Consider the following 27,112-nt stretch of genomic DNA (forward strand, 5'->3'; position numbering starts at 1 on the left):
CACACACAGAAATAGATACGTGGCAGTAGTCGTAGATCACACCCAAAAACCCCTTACAAGCGTGTCAGTTAATACCAAACATTCCGAGACAGCAGAGGAGGTAGCCATTGCACTAGCATTGGTCTCCACAAATGCTCAATACATAATTAGTGATTCTCAGGCGGCCATTAGAAACTATGCTAAGGGTAGGATCTCTCCTGGGGCGTGGCACATCATCATAGTCAACAAATCACAATTCTCTAACGCAGAGAAGAACGGCAGGCAATTGGTATGGTTCCCAGCGCATACGACTCCAGCACTTCACGCAATCAACCCCAACGAGGTAGCACACCGCGAAGCTCGAGGTCTTACTCGCCGAGCTGAGCAAGGAGTGACTTCCATTGGTCAGGGAAGCGCGGAGGAGGGGATCTGGAGAGAAAAAGACAGATTAACAATATTTAGCGATATTACAAAATTCTATCAAAATCAGAGGCGAATATTACCACCGCCTCACACTAAACTGAACAGAACTGAGTCCGTTGCTTGGAGGCGATTACAAACAGAAACCTATGTGAGTCCCGTGCAGTTAAAGACTTTCTACCCCGAGATATACGCCAGCGATATATGCAAGCTATGCAAGTCTGCTAGAGCCACCCTTCAACACATGTTGTGGGGATGCACAAAATATCAAGAAAAATGTGGTTGATCCCTCTTATATAGGAATCGGTATAGAACACGAAAGTGAAACGTGTCTTCACAGAAGTAGTGTAATGTTTATTGCACATTGATATATAATGTCTATTGGTATTTTGTGGCTAAAGCGCCCTTAGGCGTTGATGCACCCACGCTGACGCCTGGTGGCACGTCTCCTCCATCACGACTACCAACGTCGATGACCATGAGCAACCGTCGTGCATATGGAAGCTGCACTACGCTGCACACGCTAGCACAACGCGAAAGACGAAGCACGTAACTGACACACTAATACAACGCGCAAGACAAAGCACGTAACTGAATCGTCACCGAGTCAAATCAGCGCGTACAGCGCGTCGTAATTGCAGCCTCCGCGATCAACTTCAGAAACATTTTCAGAGCTAATTGCGGAGGCCACGCTCCGCTGTGCTGAGTACGGTGAACGCCACCTAGGTGGCGTTGGTAGTGCTTCTTGATGCCAGCGTCCCTTCGAATGCTGGCATCGAGGCGTCGTAGTGCTGAGACCACCGAAGCGTTCACTGTCGGTGCGCGTTAGTGTCATAATGCAGTACTTATCTTTTCTGCTCGTAGGCGGCGGCACCGCCCCGAGCAAGAGCGCGGGTACACGGAGGAGTGTTAGATATATAAGGCGCGTCTGTGTAGCTCTCTGCAAATGCGTTTGTGGCGCAATGGGTTAAACGCTCGGCGATCTATCGTCGCGGACCGAGAGGTCGTGGGTTCGATTTCCAAATTTTGCATGTTCGTGGAACTTTTTCTTCTGGTTTCTTTCTTTGTATTATGTTCTATGACGTATTTCCGTGACGGAAATACGTCAGTGAAGTCTTGGTGGACCCTGGCATAAAACACTTTCGTGTTAAAATGTGGTTGATCCCTCTTACATAGGAATCGGTATAGAACACGAAAGTGAAACGTGTCTTCACAGAAGTAGTGTAATGTTTATTGCACATTGATATATAATGTCTATTGGTGTTTTGTGGCTAAAGCGCCCTTAGGCGTTGATGCACCCACGCTGACGCCTGGTGGCACGTCTCCTCCATCACGACTACCAACGTCGATGACCATGAGCAACCGTCGTGCATATGGAAGCTGCACTACGCTGCACACGCTAGCACAACGCGAAAGACGAAGCACGTAACTGACACACTAATACAACGCGCAAGACAAAGCACGTAACTGAATCGTCACCGAGTCAAATCAGCGCGTACAGCGCGTCGTAATTGCAGCCTCCGCGATCAACTTCAGAAACATTTTCAGAGATAATTGCGGAGGCCACGCTCCGCTGTGCTGAGTACGGTGAACGCCACCTAGGTGGCGTTGGTAGTGCTTCTTGATGCCAGCGTCCCTTCAAATGCTGGCATCGAGGCGTCGAAGTGCTGAGACCACCGAAGCGTTCACTGTCGGTGCGCGTTAGTGTCATAATGCAGTACTTCTCTTTTCTGCTCGTAGGCGGCGGCACCGCCCCGAGCAAGAGCGCGGGTACACGGAGGAGTGTTAGATATATAAGGCGCGTCTGTGTAGCTCTCTGCAAATGCGTTTGTGGCGCAATGGGTTAAACGCTCGGCGATCTATCGTCGCGGACCGAGAGGTCGTGGGTTCGATTTCCAAATTTTGCATGTTTGTGGAACTTTTTCTTCTGGTTTCTTTCTTTGTATTATGTTCTATGACCAGTGAAGTCTTGGTGGACCCCGGCATAAAACACTTTCGTGTTAAAAAATGGCAGTCTCCCCGGAAAATCTACGGGCGCGGTGGTCGGCCACGCTGCTCAGATCAGAACTCCAAGACCAACTTTGGGCAGTCCAGCGAGCCATGGATGCCGTGCGGGAGCAACAGCTTCCAGTGGCCATCTAGGCGGCCCCAGGCCCGGGGCCTCCCAATCGCCGGATTTAAAATAAAGTTATGTCACTCACTCATGCGGCTTTTTTTCCTCGCACCAAGTAGCATAAGTAGCATATTTCTTTTCTCACTTATCTATACGGCAATAACACAATTGGCGCGGCTTGAGTGAAACGCCATCTTTATGTTTACTCGATCGAGTATACGTTGGCAGTGCGCACATCAGCTCAGCGATGGAGGCCGTGCAGTCCGGACTCGCATTGAAGGGATTCCCAACGTAACGAGCTTCGACCAAGGTGGCGACGCACCTCGAAGGTGTGCAACTCGGCAAGCAGGCGCTCGGTCTGACGCGCGTCGCTCGTGGCCATGCACATGGAGCCACGTCAGCCACAGAGACCAAACAGAGCACGCAGTCTTCCGAACGTCTCGGTCTATCGCGACGGTGATATGGTTCGTGGTGGCACCCTGCGGCGGACGTGGTATCTGCTGTAGGCAGCAGACACAGCTACGCGCAACTGCGCTACCTACGGTTCTGACTGGGTGAATCCCTTCGCATTCCATTAGGATGTGCTGAGTGGGTCTCCGGATTTTCGCTGCAGCATCCACATGCCTAGTCAACCTCAAATATTTGCTCCGTAATATTTTTGTCCTTAGACAACTGACTCGAGCTTTAAGTACCACGGCACTGCTCTTTGTGCATCGTACAGAGTTTCCCTTCGTACAGAATTTCTTTCTTCTCCAATTAACATCCAATTAACTGTCTTTGTTCCTCTCACTTTCTTTCTGATGACTCCTGGTTGTCTATTTACAGTTTCAATAACCCTGTACTTGGTTGCCAACTTTCTCGACCTCTTCCTCCATTATGCGTCCACGCTTTTCAAGTACAGATACTTGTGCGCTTTAGCCGCCCATTTATTTTCGTTCATGTTCCCGAATTTTAGACTCAGGAACATGAACCAAAGAAACTTAGAAACTTAGATAAACTATCAGGCACAGCCGCCAAGCACATCGCTGTGTTGCGCAACGTCCTTGTGCTGTAAGTTTGGAGAAACCGATACCTGGCTTCGCTACAGATGTTGCACTAGCTGCATGAGAGGCGGTTGTATCGTGAGAAGAAGCGGTGAATTTCGGTAAGTAAAAAAGGCTACAAGCATCATCATCATCATTGACAGAACGTGAAACCACCCCCTCTCAGAAAAAACCTGGATCCGCTCCTGGCCGGACCCACTGGCGTCTCTCTTCGCTACACAATATATATATATATATATATATATATATATATATATAACAATACGCTCAGCAGGCGTACGCGGTAAGGACGCTGTCGGAGAGGCGCTTGTGAGCCGGTGTCGATCGGATGGAGAACAGTGTGCGTGCGGCCTAATGACTTCCGCTGGCAATCAAACGAGTCACGAAACTGGTGTAGAAGTGCAAGAAGTTTCTCGCGGTGCGCCTCGGGAAGTTCGTCGTCGATGGCGGAGTCAAACATGCTTAACGGTCGGCGATCAGGCGTACCAGCAGAAGGTGTCAGGGCACTAAGTTGAAAGTTGTCCGCGTCGTCAAGGCAAAAGATGGAGGATACGTCGAATGCCTGAATTGTGCCTAAACACTCTCCACGGAGTAAGGTTGAGGGAACTGGCAACGGATTCATCACAAACAACGATGTAGCGCCGTTGGGCATGTCGAGAACGGCAAATGGCAATGCGAGATTCCTGCGCCGTTGAACGGTCTCAGAGGGGGTAAATAGAACTGTGGATTCACCAATGGCGGCACAGGACACGGGTACAAGGGCTGAACTATTGGGTGGGATGTTCGTGTCATCGGCGACAAACAACTTCTCCAACGTAGAGGCAGACGACGCGAAACACAACGCAGAGAACGCCACCTCGGCACGAGCACAGTCAATAACGGCATGATGGTGAGAGAGAAAATCCCATCCGAGGATGACATCATGCAAACAGGCCGGTAACACGAGAAACTCAATGGGATACACAACATCTTGAATGACGACGCGGGCTGTGCAGTCGGCTGATGGCTGAATATGGTCTGCGCTGGCGGTATGGAGGGACAATCCCTTTGATGTCGTCGTAACCTTCCTAAGCAAGCGGCAAAGTTTCATGTCTATCACTGAAACTGCAGCACCCATGTCCACAAGCGCAAGGGTATGAAAGCCATCCACAAAAACGTCGATGAGGTTGGCCGGAGAAATTCGAGGACTTGAATTTATCGACGACGACGCAGTTCGTGCATCGGGAACTGCGGCATCTAGTTTTCCGCGTCAGAAGGGCAGGGACGACGGCGCATAGGTGACAGAGAGCGGCGTCGAGGGGATGGAGATCGGTGGGTAGCGGGCGGCAGGCGGTCGGGCAGGCGCTCGGGCGAAGATTGTTGTAGCGGCGCTGTGCCATCAAAGCGTCTAGGATTGTACGCAGACGGTCGCATGGCGTCTATTTGAACAGGAGGGCGACGGCGGCAGAAACGTGCCACATGTCCTGCATAGCCGCAAGAATAGCGTATAGGGCGATTGTCCGCAGTGCGCCATGGATTTGAAAACGTGGGGACTGCTCGGCTGAACGGAACAGGTGGTGGTCGAACGGCTGCCGGCGCGGAAGAATAGGTTGGTTGACGATGTGACCCGGCAGCGACGACTTGCGCGTACGTCAAGGGCGCAGACTCCGGATGTGGCGGACGAGCGAAAGGCAAAGCGTCAGTGACCTCTTCCTGGATAACTTGACGTATGACTGGGGCCAGATGTTGTGCCTGTGCTGGCTCGGGCGCGCTTGATAAAATAGAGAGTTGTCTGGCGACCACCTCCTCACGCACGAACTGCTTTATCTGAATCAGCAGTGCATTCTGGTAACCCAGTGTCAAGGACGCGATCGAGTCGTTCTGTTCCAGAGGGCGTCGAGTTTAGGCACGTTGCTTGCGCAATTCGTCGAAACTCTGGCACAAGCTGACAACATCGGCGACGGTTTGTGGGTCTTTGGCTAACAACATTTGGAATGCGTCATCGACTATTCCTTTCAGGATTTGTTTGATCTTATCCGACTCGTGCATCAACGGGTTGATACGCTTACACAAGTCGACGACGTCTTCAATATAACTGGTGAAGTTCTCACCGGGTTGTTGAGCGCGTTCACGAAGTCGCTGTTGTGCGCGGAGCTTGCGTACCACGGGGCGGCCGAAGATTTCCGAAAAAGTGGTCTTGAACGAGGCCCAGTTATGAATCTCCGCTTCGTGATTGCGGAACCAGAGACTGGCGACGCCGGTCAAGTAAAATATGACATTGGTCAGCCTAGTCACATCGTCCCATTTGTTGACTGCGCTCACCCTCTGATAAGTTGCCAACCAGTCCTCGACGTCTTGGTCGTCAGTCCCGCTGAGTATCGGCGGGTGACGCTTTCAGCGTGATCTTGTTTAAGCGCTGAAAATCTACACAGAAGCGTATGGAACCGTCTTTCTTTGTGACAAGTACCACGGGAGAAGCCCGCGGGCTCTGTGAAGGCTGAATCACACCTCGACGGAGCATGTCGTCGACCTGGTCTGCAATGACGCGGCGTTCCGTAGCGGATACACGATACGGACGTTGGCGCAGCGGCGGTGAGTGGGAGCTGGTGTCGATGTTGTGCTCGACTGTTGATGTGCGGCCTGATAATTCTTGGGCGAACGGAAATGCTGCAGAATGGCAAGAAGCTGGGATCGCTGCGAAGGTGTGAGAGCCTCGTCGATGAATGGGGTGAAGACATTCATAGATGTTGTGTCAGTAGCAGAAAGGGCGCTCAGGTCAAGAACAGTCGTAGAGGACGCCTCGTCGGGAATGGCGAAAATCTGCATAGAATCGACGGTCTCGACTTGGCCAAGACATTCGTGACGAAGCAATGTGAGCGGGGATGGAAGTGGCTTATAAACGGGCATTGTGCTGAAACCGACGGCGAAGTCAAGAATAGCAAAAGGCAGAGGAAGGGCTTTTCTGGCAACGAAGAGATCGGACGGCGTGAAGAAGACCGTTCCGGAGCAGATAGCACCACACGAGAGCGGTACGAGTGCTGATGAGCCTGGTGGTATACTGGTGTCTTCCTTGACTACAAGTTTAGCGGGAGAATGAGGATCTATGAAGGCGAGGTCACTGAGTTGGTAGAAGGTAGAATTCAACCTCAGCGCGAGCGCAATCGATGACAGCGTTGTGGTGAGACAGAAAATCCCATCCTAAAATTATTGCGTGCGAGCATGATGATAGTAATACAAACTCTACAATGTACATAACGTCTTGAATCTTCACGCGAGCCGTACACGCTGCGGTTGGTTCGATGGGTTGAGCACTTGCAGTCCGAAGTGACAATCCAGAAAGAGGCGTCGTCACCTTACGAAGTGATCGGCAAAATTTAGCATCCATAACAGAAACAGCTGCGCCGGTATCGAGTAGAGCGACTGTAGCGACACCTTCGACAACCACGTCAATAACATTGGCAGGCAAGGAACGAGGACTTGGGCATTTCGATGCTGGTGCAGTTCTTGCCTCGGGAACTGCGTCGTCTAGTTTCCCTCGTCGCTAGATACGGGCCGCCGACGCATCGGTGAAAGCGACCGGCGTCGCGGGGATGGCGAGCGGCGATGGTCGAAACGAGGACGATCAATCGGAGTACGAGTTGGTGGTGGATCGGATGAGTGTAGTCAGCATTGGACTCGATCGGGTAACGAGGCGCCTGTAGATCATTGCCGATCGTTTGCACGCGGCGGCAGAACCTTTCAACGTGTCCGGGATATCTACATGCGAAGCATATAGGCCGATTGTCGTGCGTGCGCCACGGGTTGGCAACAGGAGCGCCGACCCAAGAGACGGGAGGAGGAGGACGGCGCATCGGCTGCTGAAAAGCCGGTACCGGCTCGTGGCGTGGCCTGGCAGCTACCGCAGCATACGTGAGCGAAGCGGCCACAAGCGGCTGCTGGGGCGCAACCGGCAGTGCTTCAGCGACTTCCCCTTGAATAACGTTGCGCAGAGTGGAAAGCAATGGACTGGAGGCACCTGGGTGAAGGGTACCAGGGACCACTGTCGTGCCACTTCTTCGCGGACAAAGGCTTTGATCTGCGTGAACAGCGACGCCTGGTCGGAACCAATGGCCAGACTGGAGATAGACGCATCGGTTGCAGGAGAAGGCCTCCTCAAAGCTCGCTGCTTGCGTAGCTCGTCGTAGCTCTGACAGAGGGTAATTACGTCGGCAACACTGTTCGGGCTCTTGGACAGGAGCATTTGGAAAGCATCATCATCAATGCCTTTCATGATGTGCTTAATTCGGTCCGCTTCCGACATGGTGGCATTGACGCGTTTGCACAAATCGACAACGTCTTTGATGTAACTGGTGAATGTGTCACCAGTTACCTGCGCGCGTGTGCGCAAGCGCTGCTCAGCTCGAAGTTTCGAAGTTTGCGGACGGCGGGACGGTCAAATACTTCTGTAAAGGCTGTTTTGAACGCAGACCACGTTCGGAAATCCGCCTCATGGTTCCTGAACCAGAGATGGGCCACGCCCGCGAGATAGAAAGCGACGCTGGTTAGCTTGGTCGAGTCGTCCAATTTGTTATGAGCGCTTACCCGCTCGTAGGACGCAAGCCAATCTTCAACGTCGTTTTTTTATTCCTTGAATTTTTTTCGTGACTCCTTTTTCTCTTCCCTATTCCTTCTGCCTTTCATTTCCCCTTGCCCTTCCCCCAGTGCATGGCAGCAAACCAGAATCTTTTCCGGTTAACCTCCCTGCCTTTCCCACCACATTTCTCTCTCTCTCTCTCTCAACGTCGTTGTCGTCGGTCCCGCTAAAGATGTTAGGATCCCGCTGGCGGATAGCCTCAGCGCAGAGAACGGGCGGTGACGGGAGCGTCTGTTTATCGGCGTCTGGCATGGTGGAGGTCAGCGGCCGAGTTCGGAGTTCCAGGATGGTAGAGTTGAGGGGTACCCAGCACCTCCACCAATTATAAAGGAGGTCTATTGGACGAAAGACCGATGACGGGTCGAGCGTTCCACCGAGCACAATCTCTAAGCTCGAGCTTCTGCGGCACGCGATGCTGTTGGGAATCCTGCTGCCTAAGTTCAGGCGTTCTTCTTCATTACAAGATATGTATATATATATATATATATATATATATATATATATGAACGAGAAGAAAGGGGAACCGAGGGGCCCTATTTTTATTAATCCTATCATACGCAGCCAACAAACAAAGACACCAAGGACAACATCGGGGAAATTACTTGTACTTCCTAATTGAATTAAAGAATTGATAAATTCCCGGCGTCTTGGTCAAGATCATCAAAGCTCTCGCATGGAAGCAATGCTTCAAGCATGGTCTGGACTTCACGACCGTAAACAAGGTGGAATGGCGTGAAGCCTGTGGTCTCTTGCGTCGGGGTGTTGTACGCAAGCTTTACGTACGGAATTACTTCATCCCACGTTTTGTGCTGTATGTCTACGTACATAGACAACATGTCAGTCATCGTTCTGTTGAGCCTTTCGGTCAGGCCATTTGTCTGCGGGTGATAGGCTGTCCTCTTTTGATGCGTAGTGAAACTTAATAGGAAAACGTCTTCTATGAGCCGTGCTGTAAATGCCGTTGCTCGGTCGGTAAACGAACGATGGGGCGCCATGACGCAGTACAATGTTATGTACAAAAAATTGAGCAACCTCGAAAGCCGTGCCTTGAGGCAGAGCCTTTGCTTCAGCATAGCGTATTAAATAATCTGTGGCGATGATTATCCATTTGTTTCCCAAAGAGGACCGAGGAAACGGGCCCAAGAGATTCACGCCGACTTGGTCAAATGGTCTTCGAGGTGGGTCAGTGGGTTTCAGCAATCCCGCAGGCTCCACAGCTGGCGACTTCCGGCGCTGGTATTTGCGACAGGCTTGGACATGCCATTTAACACAAGGGGCGAGTTTCGGCCAATAGTACAATTTTCGTACTCTAGCAAGGGTTCTGGTGAAGCCTAGGAGGACATACGGAGGCTCGTCGTGGCAGGCAAACAGGATTTAGCCACGAAGCTCTGCAGGCATGACCAAAAGGCAGGTTTTGTTGCTGGCAGTAGAGTTCTTCTTATGCAGTACACGCTGTCGTAAACAAAAGGTCAGCGAGCAATTTGTCGGGGCAGAGTGGCGTTGCGGCCTTCCAGATGTTCAATAATAGAGTGTCATTCCTCATCTGCGCGCTGCAGTTAGGACAAATCTATCACGCTTACAGCCCGAAGGAAAGCGCTGTTGTCTTCAATGTTTTGATCAGCAGATTCGACAGGCGCGCCAAACGCCGACAGGCGGCGTTTTTGTGTGTGCGCCCGGACTTGTATGCGATAGTTACGTCGTATTCCTGTAGGCGTAGTCTCCACCGTGCCACTCGTCCAGCAGGATCGCTTAAAGGGCCCTTAAACAACCCAGAGGTCGAAATTTAGTTGTGGTGCTGCAGTTGTGCACGAGTCTACAACGAACACGTAGCCGCGAGAATGTTTCGAAATGCTGCCGTAATAGTGGAGTTACAAGCCTTTGATGATCGGAACACGGCCCTCGCTCGTTTCGCTCTTTCCTTCGCTACTCTCCTGGTCGGCTGGTTTCTACTCCTCGCCGAGTGTCCTCCAAATGTCACGTGACATGCGTCATCGCCAACGCGTGTCTCAAAACACTGTCCACTTCCGGTTAAGTCAAGTCCACGCTAGCGGCAAATATTGTCACCCAGCTAGTACAGCTAGAGTAGTTGACCAGCAACAGATAGGTAAAAAAAAACATGTCAGCCTTTAATAATGGCTGGACCTCGGAGAGCGCGCGCGCAACCACGAACTTCGTCGTTCTCGCCTCAAGGGGCCAGTGTCACTACGTGCCAACTTATTTCGTGTCATTGCTCCCCTCTCAAAGGCGACCGACCCAGTCGCTTCAAGGGCAGCGGACGAGCAATACGGGCAAGAGTGCCAACATTGAAACAAAAAAAAAATACATGCAGGGATGTACACAATGCTGAAGCGGTTTGTGAGCGTTGCTTATCCCTCGCGTGCGTAGTACGGCTTCATCCGTACTACCTGGACGGCTTCAGCACGGGGACGGCGTCGGTTCGAACTAGGATCAGAGCTTTGAGGCACCACCTCATAGTTCACATCATTGAGGCGGCGTACAACTTCGTAGGGGCCGAAATAGCGGCGCAACAATTTCTCCGAGAGCCCACGGTGTCGCATAGGTGTCCACACCCACACGCGGTCGCCTGGTGAGTACTGGACGTTCCGTCGGGTCCGGTTGTAACGGCAAGCGTCGGTAATCTGTAGGGTGCGGATGCGATTCCGAGCAAGCTGACGAGCTTCCTCTGCTTTCTCGACGAACTCTTCAGTGGTGTCATTCCTTGTGGTCCCGTGGTGTACCCGGAGCATGGCGTCTAAGGGGGTTGTAACGCGACGTCAGTAAACGAGCTCGAATGGTGTAAACTCGGTGGTCTCCTGCACAGCGGTATTGTAAGCGAACGTCACGTATGGCAAAATTTCATCCTATGTCTTGTGTTCCACATCAATGTACATGGATAGCATGTTCAGGCGCTCTGTTAAGCCGTTAGTCTGGGGATGATAGGCTGTGGTCCTTCGGTGGTTGGTATGCGTCAGCGTGACGACTTGTTGCAACAACTCCGCTGTAAACGCTGCACCGCGATCTGTAATGAGCACAGCGGGTGCACCGTGACGAAGCACGATGTTGTGGACGAAGAAGCTGGCAACTTCAGCAGCAGTTCCCCGCGGCACAGCTTTTGTCTCCGCATAGCGAGTTAAATAATCGGTTGCCACGATTATTCACTTGTTTTGCAAAGAAGACGTGGGGAACGGATCCAGAAAGTCCATTCCCACTTGCTGGAACGGCGCCGGAGGCGGATCCAAAGGCTGAAGGAGGCCGGCAGGCTTGACGGGTGGGACTTTACGCCTCTGACAGTCACGGCACGTTCGCACATAGCGCTGAACTGTCGAAAATAGGTGTGGCCAGTAGTATTTCTGCCGTACGCGCGCTAATGTCCTCGCGACGCCTAAGGGGCCGGCGCAGGGATCGTCGTGACACGCCTGTAAAAATTCCTCGCGCAGCGCCGTCGGAATGACGAGAAGGAACGTTTCTTGGCTGTTCTCGAAATTTTTCCTGTACAGGACATCGTTCCGCAGGCAGTACGATGTCAATCCTCGTGAAAGTGGGCGTAGGACAACCACGTCAGCTCCCTCGAGATATCGGATGACTGGAAGCAGTTCAGAGTCTGCACGTTCGTAGTCATCCATGCGCACCACGTCGACGACAACAAGAAACGGAAAAAGCTCCAAGTCGGAGGATGTCAAGGGAATAGGCGAACGTGACAAGCAGTCAGCGTCGCTATGCTTACGGCCCGATCTGTAGACAACAGTCATGTCGTTTTCCTTTAGGCGGAGGCTCCAACGAGCGAGGCGACCTGACGGGTCTCGTAGATTGGCAAGCCAGCAGAGCGAATGGTGGTCACTGATCGCTCGAAATGGCCGGCCCTATAAGTAAGGTCGGAACTTGCTGATGGCCCACACGACTGCTAAACATTCTTTTTCGGTGGTTGAATAATTAGCTTCTTTTGTAAGACTACGACTCGCGTACGCAATTACACGTTCTGCGCCGTCTTGCCATTGAACCAGAATATCCCCGAGTCCTACGTTGCGTGCGTCTGTGTGAATTTGAATTGCCGCGGTGTCATAAAAATGCTCCAGCACTGGAGCGGATTGAAGGCGTTTGCGCAATTCGGTGAAGGCCTGCTCTTGGTCTTCCGTCCACGCAATGGGCACATCTTGTCGCGTCAGTCTCGTGAGAGGTTCAGCAATCCTCGAGAAGCCTTCAACGAAACGACGGTAGTAAGCGCAGAGGCCCAGGAACCGCTGAACAGCCTTCTTGTCTTTAGGGTGAAGAAACTCGGCAACGGCAGCGAGCTTTCTGGGTCTGGTCGTACTCCTTGGGAGCTGACCACGTGGCTTAAAAACTTGAGTTCCTGGAAGCCAAAGTAACATTTTTCAGGCTTGATGGTGAGGTTTGCCTTGCGTATTGCGGTAAGGACACTTCGTAGCCGGATGAGATGTTCATCGAACGTGATGGAAAACATAACAACGGCGATAACCGATCTAGAGGCCTGGATTAGAGAACTGCAGGAATCGGTAGCCAAACACTCCAAGGAGGTTGCACTCACCACGGACAATCCGGCAGTGGATCCGCGCCTCTTACACATGTGGGAAGCGCGCCACAGTCTGCTTAGAAGATGGCGAAGGCAACGGCACAACCATAAGCTAAAAATACGCATCGCGAAACTAACGGACGAGGCAGAGCGCTACGCAGAGCAACTTGCACGACAGAACTGGGACCAGTTCTGTAACTCCCTCCAAGGTACGCTGGGCACTGCGAAGACGTGGACCATACTCAGACATCTCCTAGATCCGACCCAAAGCAAGGGAGAAAGCAAGCACACGATGAGCCGAGTACTACACAACTTCGGAGGCACAGACGATCAGCTATTGTGTGCCTTACAAAGCAGATATATTGGCCAGCCGATACTTGGTGCAAAGCCAGCGGCTGACTACACAGGACTGGAAAACAGCGAGCTCGACCGGGACATAACGCGTTCCGAGCTGACACGAGCGATCGCAAGACTCACTCGAAACACCACTCCTGGCAAGGACGGAATCACCAACAAGTTGCTACGTAACCTGGACGATTCAACCGTGCAGGCAATACTGGAACTCTTAAATGCACACTGGAGCAGAGAGACCTTACCCCCGGAATTCAAGCATGCGGAGATTACACTGATACCAAAGCCAGGAAAAACGCCCTGCCTGGAGAACCTAAGACCCATTTCGCTTACGTCTTGCCTCGGTAAATTGATGGAACGTGTTATCTTAGACAGGCTACAGACGCATCTCGAAGAACGTCAACTGATGCCGAACACGATGTTTGGTTTTCGGCCCAACTTGTCAACGCAAGACGTGCTTCTGCAGCTCAAAGAGGAAGTACTGACTGCAGCAACGCCGTGCTGCCCAAAAGTAATTCTCGCACTAGACCTAAAGGGAGCCTTTGACAATGTGGGGCACAAAGCCATACTATCCAATCTCAGTGACACGAATTGCGGCCGACGAACGTGCAGCTACGTGAAGGCTTTTCTCACTGATCGCACAGCCGCAATAGGGCTGGGAAATGTGAGGTCACAGCGAATAGACACACCTAACTGAGGAACGCCACAAGGAGCAGTGCTGTCACCGACACTTTTCTATGTGGCCATGATGAAACTCCCAGCCCAACTCGAGAAAATACCGGGGATCAGACATGCCTTGTATGCAGACGACATCACGATATGGACGGTCGGAGGGTCCATAGGAGAACAACAAGAGGCATTGCAGGAGGCAGTAGACGTCGTAGCAAGTTATGCGGAGACATGCAGACTGCAATGCGCGCCGGAGAAGTCGGAGCTCCTCATAATCGAGAAGCGCTCACGAGGACGATCAACAGCCCCGACATCAACCATCCACCTGCGAATAGGTCCTAGAGAGATTGCCAAGGTAGACAGACTTCGGACCCTTGGCTTACACTTACAAAAGGACGGGGCGTAGGATACGCCATACAGAAGCTACAACACACGACCACGCAGATCTTGCTCATGATTCAACGAATTACTAGCAGGAAGAGGGGACTCAAGGAACAGGACCTTATTCGATTAGTGCAGGCTCTGATTGTGAGCCGCATTGCGTACTCGGCACCATATTTAAATTTAAGGAACGCGGAAGTGGAGGTACTCGACCGGCTGATACGCAAGGCGTATAAGCAAGCGCTCGGACTCCCACCCGGAACGGCTACTTTTCGCCTCGAGGAGACAGGGGTGTACAACAACGCACGGGAAATCATAGAGGCCCACCTGGTAAGCCACAAGGAAACACTACTACGCACAATATCGGGACGCTGCGTCTTGGAACGTCTTGGATATTCCGTACGGAAGACCAGCGCACTGACCAAAATCCCAACACGAATACAAGAAACTATGTACGTCTCACCGATTCCCAGGAACATCGATTCCCAGAAACTTCCACATCGGACGGAGACAAGCCCGAGCGCAGGCGCTCGCGAGAAAGTATGGAAACCACCCCAATGTCTTGTACGTAGACGCGGCCAGCACCGCAAGAAGCACCGCATTCGTCACCAGCCTAGTCGACAATCACGGGAACGAAATAAATGCATCGTCGGTTTCCAGAGTGAGCGCTGCGGAGGCAGAGGAACTAGCGATAGCGTTAGCCATAGACCGCAGTGGGATTGCGTCATAGTTCTGACGGACTCTCAGACGGCATGCAGAAATTGCTCCAGGGCCAAAATTTCCAGGGCTGCACATCGCATTCTGAATGGAGCGCACCAGCTGCCACCATACATACAAGTCGTGTGGACTCCGGGGCATGAGTCCTTACGCGGCAATCAGCAGGCCGAGCGCATGCACACCGGGAGCCGCGAGATGACCGCGCCGAGCAGTTCCAACCAGAGCCCATACCATTAACCTACACTCACTACAACACTATCGCCTTTCACGAAGAACACTACCCCCACCTCATAATTCTCTGACGCGAGAGGAGGCCGTAATATGGCGAAAACTCCAAACAACCACATATCCACATTTGAGTCTTTACCATGCCATACACCCTGCGCTGTATTCCTCTAAATGTCCACACTGTGATCAATGTGCAACACTTTGCCACATGGTATGGGCTTGCGCAAACACACCACAGCTAACACCCATAACACACCCCACCACACGGCAATGGGAGGCAGCGCTGTCCAGCTCCGACTCGACGGACCAGCTCAACCTGGTCAACCGAGCGAGAAGGGCAGCTGAGGCCGCTGGACTCCTGGACTGAGGGGACCACCCACTGCAGAGCGGGGGAGCTACCTACGCTCGCGTGCTCTTTTTATTAAAGTTTATTCTCTCTCTCTCGTCTAGGTACACTAGACACGTCTGCCACTTTAGTCCGACGAGTACAGTGTCCATCATTCGTTGAAACGTAGGAGGAGCGCAACAGAGACCGAAAGGCAGGACTTTAAATTCGTATAACCTGTCGGGAGTCACGAAGGCGGTTTTTTCATGGTCACGCTCGTCCACTTCGATTTGCCAGTACCCTGACTTTAGGTCTACCGAATTAAAGAACTCAGCATGGCGCAAACGGTCCAAAGCGTCATCGATCCGTATCAGGGGATAAACGTCGCGTTTGGTGACTCGGTTAAGCCGTCTGTAGTCAACACAGAAGCGGAGCGTGTTGTCTTTCTTCTTTACTAGTACGGCAGGCGACGCCCACGGACTTGTCGACGGCTGGATGACGTCATCATTGAGCATTTCTTCAAGTTGGCGCTTAATCGCCTCCCGCTCCATAGGTGACACGCGGTACGGGTGCTGACGAACAGGCCGCGCCGACTCCTCTGTAACTATCCGGTGTTCCGTAATGGAGGTGCGCTGCACTTGAGATTCTGTGGAAAAACAGCCAGAGAATTCTGTCACTAGGCCCAGTAGCTGATCCTTCTGTACATCTGCTAAGTCAGCATTAATGTGGACGCGGGTCCTCAGGCTCGCGTGAGTTGTTGCATCCGGTGAAGTCACTTGTAACGTGCCGACGTCGGAGAAATCAGCAATGTCGTTCAGAAAGGCCACAGCTGTACCTATAAGGGACGCGCTGATACTCATGGCTGAAGCTTGTCAACAAAACTTGCGAGCACTTATTCTGTATGCGAACAAGACCCCGGGCGAAGCAGATGTGTCTTTCGAGCAACAGCGGGATATTTGCCTCGGCAATACCCTCATAGTCGTCGAATGGGTCGCATGTTACGAGGGTCAATACGCTGCTCCTTGGCGGCACCGTGATGTTCTCGTCGACAATCCTCAAGGCGTTGACATACGTGTCGTCAGTGCTGCTCCCTGCTAAGGCCTGCGCCGTTGAAAACGTTACCAGCGACTTTTGTAAGTTAATCACGGCTCCATTAGCCTGCAGAAAGTCCATTCCCAGAATTAGGTCTCTCGAACAGCTTGGGAGGACAACGAAATATCCGAGGTACGTAAAGCCGCGAATGCTCACTCGCGCTGTGCATCTTCCTACCGGCGTTAGCAGATAGCTTCCTGCAGTGCGAATCTGCGTCCCAGTCCACTCGGTAGAAACTTTCTTCAGCTTGCAGGCAAGGTCCATGCCCATAACTGAGGTCCATACCCATAACTCCAGTGTCGATTAACGCTGTTATTTCTTCGTCGTCTACGGTGACGGGAATGTTGGGCGTTATTACCTCTCGTACGGTGTTTGACTGCGTCTGTACGTCTGCATCGTTCTGTTTTCGTCGTCGTCGTAGTGGAGGATCTTGCGCACAGTCGACGTCAGCGGCCTCACCTCCGGAGGTCACTGAACCATGTTTTCCCGAGCCACCGGGCTAGGCGAGCGGCGTCTGAGAGCGCCGCCAGAGAAGGCTTGGCTTGGTGATGGTGACCTGTAACGAGCAGCAGACGACGAACGGGGCTCGTGCCATCGTTGCTCACCATTGCGACGATTCGCGACGAAACTCTCTATTTCCGGCACCCGCTCACCAGGTCGTGGACGAGGTGCATTCGGCGAGAATCCTCGGAGCCCCACATGACAATAAGGACACATTCTGTAGATGAGCCCAGCTTCGCCACAATGATAACAAAGGGGCTTGTAGTCTGCGGTGCGCCAGACGTCGCTCTTCCTAGTTCTTGCTTCGGCGATGTGCGGTGGGCTGCAAGGCCTGAAGCTTACGTCCAATTGCTGAGCGGCGTGTACCATGCTATACGCACTTGAGGGTGGTGGACGGCGTACTGCTTCAGCGTAACTCATTTCAGGACGCGCTTCCTGCTGTGGTGCCTCGTACTGTTCAGGAACATGGACGGCCTATCCGACCTTGGCGCGCACCATTTCCGCAATGAAAAGTTGTCCCAAAGAGGCAGCGATCGTCTGCATCTTCTGCAGTTCCTCCTTGATGACAGCCCTGATGAGTTCTCGCAAGGCGCCGGCATCGTTTCCGAGGGTAACGGCAGAGAGCTCCCTTGAAATCATGGCGTCGCGGTTGTATTGCCTGGCCCGCTGTTGAAGGGCCTTTTCCAGGGCAGTGGCTTAGTCGTGGAACTCTGCAAGTGTCGTCGGCGGATTTCGAATGAGGCCAGCAAAGATTTCCTCTTTGACGCGGTGCATTAGGTGGCGCACCTTCTTTGCTTCAGTCATAGAGGGGTCCGCACGTCTGAAGAGCCGATTCATGTCTTCTACGTACGCCGTCACTCGCTCATTCGGGCCTTGAATTCTCGACTCCATTGCTAACTCCGCCATCTCCTTCTTGTCAGCCCTGGCGAACGCATTGAGAGAGTGGCGACGAAATTCTTCCCATGACGTCAGTGTCGCCTCGTGGTTCTCAAACCATATTTTAGCGGTATCTTCAAGAGCGAAGTACACGTAGCGAAGCTTCCGCTCGTGGGTCCAATCGTTGACGTTGGCGACCCGGTCAAAATGGTCAAGCCAGTCGTCGGCGTCCTCTGAAGCACTCCCGTGGAACGGATTTGGCGTCCGGATCTGATTGACGACCACATGCGATGCTGCAGTAGCGGCAGGAGGTGGTTGATTCGTCATTCTACTTCGTTCGGGTAGCAGACCGTGCTGTGGCTGGAGTCCCTGGAGACGTCGGCTGGTACGTACGTGCACAGGGGTAAGCTCGGCCAAGCTACTCGCCGGGCTTAGGTCTGGGGTACGCTCCGCAGATCTTAACATCGACCATACCCAGCACTTCCACCAGAAATGTCACCCAGCTACACTCTAAAAACAGTTGCACCCGTTGGGGTGCATTTTTGCCGCACAACAATAATCGTCATCTGTCTTGCTTGCGTTTCCTATCTTGAAAACTCTGCACTTGCTACTTTCCTGTCGAGAACGCTGGGTCACGCTGATAACGCTCTTGTCGTTCGTGACAGACAAGTGCCGGGCGCACAGCGTTAAAGCAAGGAAAGCCACGCAAGTCAGATGACGATTATCGTTCTGTGGCAAAAATATGCCCCAAAGGATGCAACTGCTTTTAGAGTGTAGTATAGCTAGAATAGTTGACCAGCAACAGATAGGTAAAAAAACACGTCAGCCTTTAATAATGGCTCGACCTCATAGAGCACGCGAGCAGCCACTAACTTCGTCGTTCTCGCCTCAAGGGGCCAGTGTCACCACGTGCCAACTTATTTCGCGTGAATATACAGACGGCGAACGGGCATCCAGTGCCGTAGAACGTCCGCGCGAGAGGTGTTCAAAGTAGACGGCAGTTCGGCCGGCGCACCGCCCGCAGCACGATCAACGCACAATCGACGACCGTAGGGTGCCTCGATGCCAGCGCCGCCGTTCTGGGCATCGAGGCACCCTAGACGACCGCGGAGCTGCGCGCCTCTGCCACCGGCGGCAAAAACATCAGCTGCAGCTATTTTTCAAGCAAAATAATTTCCGCTAGATAAAGCGATGCATAAACTGTACATTTTATGAAAAACGATATACACTATCATACGTTAAACATGAACGAGAGCTCCGATATTTGTCGAGCTCAGCTGCAGTGCACGGCTACCGACGGGAGACGACTAGCTCTGCTGTGCTCGCATCGCAGCCGACGGCGCCGCTAATATCAGCGTATTTTTTCTTCTTTGTCTACAGTTGCGAAGAGCGATAACAACACAAAAATATTGCTGCTTGTGAGCGTCGGTAATTCATTCGGAAGCTCCCTCCGCTTTAGTGTTGAAGTGAACCGGAAAAGGCCTAGCGACGATATCGGCGCCGTCGAGCGATCAGCGGTGGTAAGGCTGCCGCACAAATGGGTCCCGGTCTCATCCTCTCTACGGCAAGGAAATCTCGCCGTTCGCGACCAAAACCACCGCCGAACGGCGGCCTGCGAATGGCAAAGGACGTGAGGCGAGTTACCGTGGCGGTAAGGTGCCCGGGCCTTAGCCGCGACTCGGCGCTTCTCGGCTACCCGCTGTTGCTGCCGTGCTGGGCCACGTGTTTATACGAAGCGTGCCGCTATGGACCCTGTGTTGCGCGCACGTGTAGAAAGGCCAACACCGTCGCATTCTGTTCGCGCCGCTAATCAGACCGCTAAGCACGACTGTGTTGGAACGTGAGCGATTTGGCACTTTCGTTGCGGGCTGTAATTACCGATTCGCAAGTGCGCACAAGCGAGCAACACGACGAGGAAGAGCAGGGAGCCCGCGTACCTGCTAGCAGACTAACCGGAAGTCGTAGGTTCTTGTTCGACCAATGAACATTGGCACCGCCGTTCACATCACCAGATGCACCCTGGTGACATCGTGACGACCGCTGGGGATACCCCGAAAGGCCAGGAGAGGAAGACGGTATTGTTTTTTTGAACGCTGCAGCTCTACGCCCGCGGCGCGTAGCGTTGCAGCGTTTGGCATCGTTGATCGTTACGGCATCCTGAACTCTATGCGCGTGTTTACTTGAAATGTTCAAAAAATATCTGAGGTGGTTTAGGGGCCCTTTACGCTTGCGAGGCAGCACAACGAGTGGTGATCTGTCACGACTTTCATGGGCGGCCGTAAATGTAAGGTCGCAACTTTGCAAGAGCCCATACCACTGCAAGGCACTCTTTCTCCGCCCAGAGTTCGACTCATGGCGCGATAGAGTGCAACTTGCGAAAGCGATAACTCTTTCAATTCCCTCCTGCCGTTGTACGAGTACCGCACCCAGAGCAACGTTGCTATCGCCTGTATGAATTTCAGTCACGGCTTGTGGGTCAGTGTCCAAGAACTGGCGGCGAAACCAAGCGGTGTCGGAGCGCGGTGAAAGCGGCTTCTTGTTCAACGCTCCAAATGAACGGCATATCGTATCTTGTGAGGCTTTGAATCTTTGAAAAATTACTGATAAAGCGCCGATAGTACGCGCACAGACCACGGTGTAAGATATATACTCTTTAGGTGGGGACACTTCTCGGCTTGCTTGCTAGACGCGATCGACCAGATAAAGTAGCAAGGGCGCGCGTCTATCGGGGCGGTGACGGCAGCGGATACCTATCGGCGGAACGACGCAACTTCAGTTAGAACGCAGGCGAGAGCTTGTGCCGACAAGGAACGCGCGCATGCCCTCTCCGCGGTGACCTACTTTCGTGCGTCATCATTTTGGATTTCCCGCGAACTGCCGGTTGCTATAAGAACGGGAGATTAAGCCAATAAAAAGGTTTTGTTGAAGTTGCGTCGTACTGCCGATAGGTATCCGCTGCCGTCACCAGGCCGATCGGCGCGCGCCTTTGCTACTTTACCTGGTCGATCGAGTCTGGCGAGTGTCCTCACCTAAAGAGTATATATCTTATACCGTGGCACAGACCCAGAAAGCGTCGGACACTTTTCTCATCGGTAGGGGTTGGAAAAGCAGCTACAGCGGCGGTTTTGTCGGGATCGGGACGGACGCCTTCCGCGCTGACGACATGATCGAGAAACTTCAGAGCCGCTATTAAGGACATTCCGTCATTTTCTTCGAGGCGGGGCGTGACGTAGGCGCGACGCTTATAAAATGGCGCCGATGGCCCGGTTTGCTTTCGTAACGTGACGCAAATTTGACGTTTCGCCTGAGAAACTGTAATGTAGGCATTGAACCTAGCGATCTTGATAAAGGAAAACAGTTTTCCTCCCCAGTAAAAATAAAGCAGCTAGCTCAAAGCGTACGATTATTCCATCAAAATTGTTTCTCGCTTCCGTCGTCTGCCTGCGCACAAGCTGTCGTCTGCTTCGTTAGCTAGGACGCGTGTCCTCGGGAAACGGAATGAGTCATCGTATATTCGCGCTCACGCGCGTGCTTTCTACCTTGATACAACATAAGCGACCTGCCAGTGATGATGAGCGCGCGCTCTAGGTCGCGTTATCGCTATCTCGTGAAACGCAAGTGACTCAGCCCGACTCGTTTGGCTGAGAAACGGCCGATTATTATCGATAGCGTTGCGCGCGCCACAGGGATCCACTGTGGCGCGCGCAACGCTATTCCGTGGCCGAATTGGTATAGTTGAGTAATTTCTCGAAAAGTTAGGGCCGGATTGGGTTCGGGATCCATTTCGGAAGGGTCTGAAGGCGTTGCCCGGAGAGTGAGCGCGCGGGCAGCGGCGTCTGCCGTTTCGTTGCCTTCGATGCCCATATGAGTAGGAGCCCATACGATCATTCGAGACGCGGGGCCCCCGAGGTACTCACTGTTTTGAAGGATGGGAGACGCAATGAGAGGAATGTACCCCTGTTCAATATTTCTGCAGGCCCCTCTCGAGTCGGTAATGATGACGCGCGAGTCCTGGTCTGCAGCAACTAGCGCGATGGCAACTTCCTCCGCATGTGTTATGTCTTGAGCTCTGAATGTTAGGCCATTCACCGCGACGTTTTCATGGACCACTGCGGCCGTGTACCACCCCCCATGGTGATGGCCGGAGGCGTCCACGTAGAAGATTGCGTGTTTGTTCCCATAGTGGCGGCCAGTGCCTCCGCCCGCGCAAGGCGCCTGCCACTGTGGTCGTGACGTGTCATGTTGGCCGGAAGAGGCCGCACGTGCAGGGCGTACCTCCAGACTTCGGGGATGCGTACGCGCTCTTCCGTCAGTGTTGGGTGCTGGATGTGTAGTCGGGCTAATAGGCGGCGTCCCGACGGCGTCTTTGAAAGTCTTGTATATTGATTTGTCAAGTGTGCCTCCCGGAGCTCCGCGAAAGTGTTTACCATCCCCAGGCCCATGAGGCGGTGGTTGGACGTGGTTATCGGGAGATCAAGGGCACGCTTTACATCTTCCTGAGAATAACCTCGAGAGCGTTCTTGTCATACTTGCGCAGGTGGAGGTAAGGAGTCGAGTAGAGCACTCGACTGGTCACGAATGCATGCGCCAGCCGCAAGGCGTCTTTGCACCGTAACCCCCCGGCGGACCATCCGGCCCACCTGGTCCCCCACCTTACGCAATTTGGCTGTTGTTGTATCAACTCGTTTGTGTTTGTGGATAAAGAGACCAAGCACTCGAATCTCATCCTGTTCGGGTATCGGGCCGCTGGCCAGGAATAGCTCCATTTTGGTGGTACACTTAGGCGACGGGCGAATGTGCACAAATTCGGATTTGAATGACGAGCACTGAAGGCCGCAGCGGCGGGCGTAGACGTCCACGATCTCCGCCGCTTGCTGCAGGTTGGCCTCAGTGTCTCCAACCGATCCGTGTTTGGCCCAGATGGTTATGTCGTCGGCGTACAGCGCGTGCTGGACGCCTTCGACCTTCGCCAGCTGAGCCGGAAGCTTCATCATGGCCAGATTAAAAAGTAATGGCGAGAGGACCGCGCCCTGTGGAGTACCTCTCATTCCCAATTGATAGGGGCCATGTTCTTCGTCTTGGATTCGGATGAAAGATAGTCGAGCCGAAAGAAATTGCTTGACATACTGGAATGTGTAATGTCCACAGTTGGTCTGGGAGAGATGTTGCAGGATAATTTCGTGTGTGACATTGTCGAAAGCCCCCTTCAAGTCTAGGGCGAGTATAGCCTTATCGTTGAGGGAGTATCCGACAGGGTTGAGAATTTCTCGGTCGAGTTGAAGCAGAACATCCTGCGCGGACCGGTGCGGGCGGAAACCAAACATGGTGTCTGCGAATGCATTTTGGGTTTCCAGAAACGCAGACAGCCTGTCCCACACCATGGTCTCCATCAGCTTTCCCGCACAAGACGTGCGGGAGATGGGGCGGAGGTTGTCTGTGTTTATGGCTTTGCCGGCTTTTGGAATGAAAGTTACCAGAGCGGTCTTCCATTCGATTGGGAGCGGTGCTTCACCAAGCCAGATCGAGTTGATGAAAGCGAGGAGGGTATCGTAGGTGGGGTCGGGAAGATTGGCAAGCAGTTTCACGGTTATCTTGTCCCGTCCCGGTGCCGTTCTCGTTTCATTTTAGCTAGGGCCGCCTTCAGGTCATGCAGCTGGAACGGCTGATCCAGCTCCGCGTTCTCTGAACCTGCATACGAGTACGCGGCCCCTCGGGGGTCCTGTTGAGTGCAAAGGTACTGGTCGCGTAGTTTGTACGCTAATTTTGAGGTATCTCCATCGAAGCTATGAATAGCTCGTTGGAGATGTTTTTGTGTCTCGGCGCGTGTTTGAGTCGGGTCAATTTGTCTGGCCGCCGTGTTACAGCGGTCCACCCAGTTCGAGTCGGCGAGCTGGGCCGCGTACTCTGCCGCTCGCTGGGTGAGCTCGGCTATGCGAATTTTGAGCTTTCTATTATGTTTTTGGCGGCGCCATCTGCGGACGAGGCTGTGCCGCGCCTCCCAGAGGTGCAGAAGGTGGTTGTCTACCTCCGGCGTTGCCTCTGAGAGTTGAATTTGGGTTTCCGTCGAACGAAGGTGTGTAACCAATTCTTGTGCCCACGCGTGGTATCCTTGTTCGCGGATAGAGGCCGAATTGATGTATCTTTGCCGGAACTTATTCCAGTCGGGGAGCCCAGCTTGTGCGTGTGGTCTTGCCAATGGTTTAGTCATTGCGGTGGTAGTGATAAGGCAGTGGTCACTCCCGAGGGTTTCCTCGGTGTTGGCCCATTCTGCGTGTCTAATGTTTTTGGTAAAGGTAAGATCCGGACACGTATCCCGGGTCACGGAGTTACCCACCCGCGTTGGATATGCAGTGTCGGTGTGGAGAGTCAGGCCCAGCGTGGACGTAAGTTCCGCTAGCTTGCGTCCACGCTTCTCCTCACGCACGTACCCCCAGAGAGTACTGTGGGCGTTGAAATCGCCCACAATCATCAGGGGGTCCCTGCCCGCAGCCTTTAGAGCGCGGCTAAAGAGCACTGCGAACGTTATATTTTTGAGTCTGGGGGAACAGTATATGTTGAGTATGTGGAGTGGTGCATCGTGTTTCTTGGGCGGAAGAAGTGTAACTATCACATACGAATATTCAGTTTCAAGTCGACTAGATTAGCTCTATAATTTTTATGCACACAGCCGCAGGAAGAGGGGTCCTGCTGGACGGTCATGTAGCTTGTAAGGGTGGCGCCGCTCCCTGGCTCCTTGAGGGCAACCACCGCCGGAAGCGAGTCGAGAGTTGAAAGGAAATGTCGGAGATTCGCCCGCTTCGCGCGGGACCAGAAGCCCCGACAGTTCCACTGGACAATGTGAACAGGGGTGGCCGAATTGTTTTTTGGGGAGCGCCTGATCTTAGGACTGCTCGCCATGGTCACTTAGGCTGAGGTTGGGTTGTAGTGACGCTGCTCCGGAGCCAGCATTCACAAGGAGGGCGGAGTCCTCCATACCGGAGAGCGAGCAGCTGTCGTCATCATCTACCTCGGGGGTGCGTTTAGAAGTTTTGAGAGGGCGGCCGGATACGTCCTTGTAGGGACCGCCGGGCCTGCGCGAGGGGCGCAAAGAGTGCGCAATTTGTTGGGCAATCATCGCGGGAATTGTGTCTTGCAATTTTGAGATGGCGGTAACCATCATTGAGATTTGGTTTTCCAAGGCGGTGAATCGGGCGCCTATGGCCCCGAAACGGGCCTCGAAACGGGCCTCGAATGCGGCCTCCGCGCTTGTTGCCGCTTTCGGCTCCACGAGCTCACTTTCCATTACCTCTGTCGCGGGGAGGGAGGGAGTAGAAAGAGGCTGGTTGATTTTGGATTCTAATTCGTTAATTTTTTTAGCAGCATCTCGTTCTGGGTCCTGAGTGCTGCTATTTGATCTTGCTCGGCGCTCCGCGCGCTTGGGAGGGGAGTAAGAGGGGGGGAGGAAGCAGCCCCGCCCGAATTGCTCACCTGGCGTCCGTTTTTGACGGCATTGACCCAGGCCCCGGTTTTGCCGTGCGTCTCCGCCGCTCGTTTCTCCAGGCCGCCGTGTGGTGGCGACTGGTCGCTGGGTTGCCCAAGATGGCGGCTTTTGTTCTTGGGCGTCATTTTCTGTTTCCCGCTCGTTTTGGCGGCCGTGTGGTGTGCGGTATTTTGCCGCACAGTCGCGAGAGTTGGTGGCATGGGCACCACCGCACACAGAACAACGGGGAACACAGTTGTGAGAGGCCCGCACTACCTCCACTAGCGGAGCATGGAGTCCGCAGAGTTCACACGTGTTCGGCTGCAGGTTTGGACATGCATCCGCGCGGTGCCCGACGGCCCCACACTGGCCGCAGGCGGGGATAGTTTTGTAATAGTTTTGCACAGAGACGACCATGTTGTCATAATGCACGTAACGGGGCTTCTCCTTACCCGCGAAGGTGATGCGTGCCTTGTTGGATGTTCCAAATTTTCGGATTTCCACGATGGTGCCGGCACGCCAGCACACTCGGTGTTGAAGAGTTTCCGTGGTGTCCGTGTTACGGACCACAATCACTCCGTGGCACGTGTTGCCGCCGTCTTGTCTCAAGTAACAGTGAAGTGGGACCGATCCCTTCTCGGTATTCACTGCAAAGTCCCCGATGAGCCGGTCGGCCGCCTCGATGTCCGGGGTATGCACGATGATGATGTTTTGGTCTCGCGATGGCAGAACGCAGGTGGCGCGGGCCCGTTCCGGCCCGAGGTACGCCGAGATGGCGGTGCCCTAGCCGGTTTCCTTGAACGCCTCGTGAAGAGAAAAACGTTCTCTGGGCTTGATGACTATAACGTAGTCTTCGGGAGCAGGTTTGATCATTGAGCGCGGCTTCCACTTCGTGAACGCCTTGCCCTTGCATCCCGTGGCGCGCGTCGCGGGAGCGTTCATGTTTCCGACCGATGAGCCGGCGGCCGGGGCGCCGTTGGACGCCGTCATCTTGGCTTTGTCCTGGGAGCGGCGTTCGGACGCTTGAAGTAAAGCTTGACTCCGAATTTTCGGAAAAACAATCGAATTTGCGTCACCGGTGGTGGGGACCGTGGTCCACGCCATCGCCTCAGGGTCGTACGCGCGCAATTGCAGCGCGGATTCCGCCATTTCGCCCTCGGAGGGCCGATTACACCCGGCCGGGCGTCGGCGTCGCTAACGACAGCGCCGACGTGGTCGGTCGAGAAACGGCCGTAAATTTGGAGAAAATGGGCCCACCTGGAAAACTTTGGTATCCAGCTGTTCGGCTCGATGTTCCGGATCGCTCGATGCCAGTTTTGCCTGGGTAGGGTGATTTGGGCCGCAGCCCCAGCGAAAATCGGCGGAGCCGACACAAAACACGTTTGCTGGCGTCGCACGCTCGCAGCGCCCCTCTCGCCGTTGTCATAGCCTCTGATAACGCGAAAAGTCATTAATAATGATTACAATACAAACGCAGTAGTGAGAAATGCAAAAAGTCGCAGAAAGTTTGTTAGTTTCAACCAATATTATTTCAAATGAACGTGTTTTTAATAAAAATGATGGTTCAAAACACAAATGCCAACCCTACCCGAGAGCGATGCAAATGATGTGAGCACACATTGTGAACAAAAGATTTTCAGGGCCCCAAATGACGGGGAAAATGCGGCGATACGCATGCCTCTCGACTGCCATTGCATATGGCCGCTAATTAACATAATTCGCGCGGCTCGTCGCACCACAAATTATGACGGAAAATCTCTGCAATGGCGGCCCAGCGCAACGTCACGCAACGTCAAATTGACGTTTACGAAACAGTGC

General features: G+C 53.3%; 1 pseudogene; it reads right to left on the reverse strand.

The window, feature by feature from the left end:
- Positions 1–23,422: 23,422 nt before the first annotated feature.
- On the reverse strand, positions 23,423–26,443 carry LOC125945097 (uncharacterized; annotated as a pseudogene).
- Between the last annotated feature and the right edge of the window lie 669 nt (positions 26,444–27,112).

Source organism: Dermacentor silvarum, chromosome 4 (assembly GCF_013339745.2).
Source record: "Dermacentor silvarum isolate Dsil-2018 chromosome 4, BIME_Dsil_1.4, whole genome shotgun sequence".
Taxonomy (NCBI): domain Eukaryota; kingdom Metazoa; phylum Arthropoda; class Arachnida; order Ixodida; family Ixodidae; genus Dermacentor; species Dermacentor silvarum.